Consider the following 2,330-nt stretch of genomic DNA (forward strand, 5'->3'; position numbering starts at 1 on the left):
ACGCTTTTGGTGCACGAACAGTTATCGAACATAACCTCGAACAGCCGAATTTTTTGCAAATCGTTCGGGTTCGTCGAACAACTCGAACACCGCCCAAAACAGCTCGAATTTGAGATTGGCGAACAGTTCTAGTCGAACACCGCTCATCTCTATTCTTAAGTAGTCTTGCCTTTCATTGGACACACCTGCCAAACTAATTAGCACAGGTGTCTGCAATTGCTTACATTGATATAAAGAGCCCTGACACACATCACCATCAATGAGTTTAACTGACAAACAAACAAATTCTTCCCTTATCACTCCTAAACACTTTTTGTATAATAATTTGGAACGCAGTGTACATGTGCTTTTCCACAAAACACCAGTGGTTCACGTAGTGAATCTTACAGTTCTAACTTGCCAACCGTGGTCTCAATGGAGTTGTTCAATAAAGGGCCCAAAATTAAGATAACATAGATGGGAGAGGTCTCTATGAATAGGAATTCCTAAGTATTTGATACCCTGTGAGGGCCAGGCAAAGGGAAAGTTGGACTGGATGGAATCCTATATGGATTTGGGGAGGGAGACATCGAGGGCCTCAGACTTCGCTGCATTGATTTTAAAATTTTACCATGTAACAAAGTGATCTATTTCAGCCATAACAGCATGGATGGATATATGTGATTGAGTGATATATACTAGGACATCATCAGCAAATAGAGAGCACTTGTACTCGGTGCCTCCCACCTCAATCCACCTAATATTGGGGTTATGGCGAATTGATGAGAGCAGGTGCTCCGTCACTAGGATGTATAAGAGAGGGGACAGAGGACATCACTGCCTTGTCCCATTGGTGATTGTGAAAGGTGATGAAAATGTTCTGACGCACCCCCTGGGCCTTGGGACACCCGGAGCCGGACCCTTTTTGGTGGATGCTGGTGGTTGTAGTCTTCGTGGCGGCGACCCAGTTCCGTGGCTCAGGGCGGTCAAACCAGTGGCGGAACTATTTATGTGGTTTTCATGTTTAAATGTCCGACTACGCCACCCGTGGATTGCGGTCAGAGTGAACCGCCGCTACAGGGCAGACCACTGAGGCTGGTGTTGTGGGTGCAGCAGAGCGTAGCATAACTCCCCACGGGAGGAGTATAGCCTCAGGGCAGTGTATGCGGAGGATGGGGGTGATGGTGCAGGGCAGCAGCAGTAACGACACGGAGTCAGTGATGCAGTTCAGGGCCTTTACTCACAGTTCTTATTATCCAGACCACGTCTGCAGGTAACGGCTGCCCACGTCGTACTGTGCTCACCAGGTGAGGGGCTCAGACAACTCCCAGATAACTTTGGAGCACTTCACAGGACCCCCTTTGTGTGTCCTTTGTCTGGCCTTTCTTACCAACACTTCTGTCCGGCTGCCTCGGGCCTCCTCTTGGTAAACTTGGCGCCAGTTTCCCTGACCCTATGTGGTGCCTTCCTAGCGGGTGTAGCGAGGGGCTGCACCACATAAAATGTCAGAGCCTCCGGTTTCTAGCTGAGGGTCGTTTCCTGCCTCCACTAGTTCGGGGACCGGTCTCCCCCTTTGGCCTGACCCCTCCACGCAGGTGGATTCGGGCGTGCGGTGGCGACTCGCCCGTCCGCACCCCTGGGATCCCTTCATTCCTCGTTCCTGGAGCCTTCTCCGCTCCTCTTCCTTCCTTCTCCCTCTTCCAGGCCTGGGCCTCTGTTACTAGGCCCGCCTCCGGAGCAGAGCTCATGCAGAGCCCCTGCTCCCTGCCACTTCTGCTCAGACTTCTCTGCACTGAACTAAGATGGTGCCCACCTTTTATACTCCCTTCTCAATGCACCCAGGAACTGCTTCCTCCCTGCTCCTGCACTACAGGGTTCCCCTTCCTCAGTGTTCCCTCCCCCCACTCCAGCCAGGGACAGGGACTGTCGTGCCCATCTCAGGGGCATATTGGTCGCCCTGCCCCACGGCAATGTGGTGTAATGCATGCAGGTGTCGGGTCCTGATCCACACTCCATCCTTACCTGAGAGTGAGATATCACACCTCTGGGTGAGGTGCAATACGTCTGTAGCAACCGAGCCCTCAGGGTGCTACAGTTCCATTTATCTTCAGCCTAGGTGACGTATTGCGATACAGGGCCGTGATTTTGGCTATAAAAGGGTCCCCTAGACCCCTACCCCAAGCTTTTTAAGAGAATCATATATGGCGTGCCAGGAGACTCTATGGAATGCTTTCTCAGCATCCAACAAGAGTATCTAATTACAAATTTTTAACTGCATCTAGCCCAGGAAATACTTTGTGCCTAGTAGCAGTGTCTGCTAGTGAGCGGATTATCCCGGCTGTTAAGCAAGC

This window comes from Phyllobates terribilis, unplaced genomic scaffold (genome assembly GCF_046119375.1).
Source record: "Phyllobates terribilis strain yellow unplaced genomic scaffold, ASM4611937v1 Scaffold_1__5_contigs__length_1240528914, whole genome shotgun sequence".
Classification (NCBI taxonomy): domain Eukaryota; kingdom Metazoa; phylum Chordata; class Amphibia; order Anura; family Dendrobatidae; genus Phyllobates; species Phyllobates terribilis.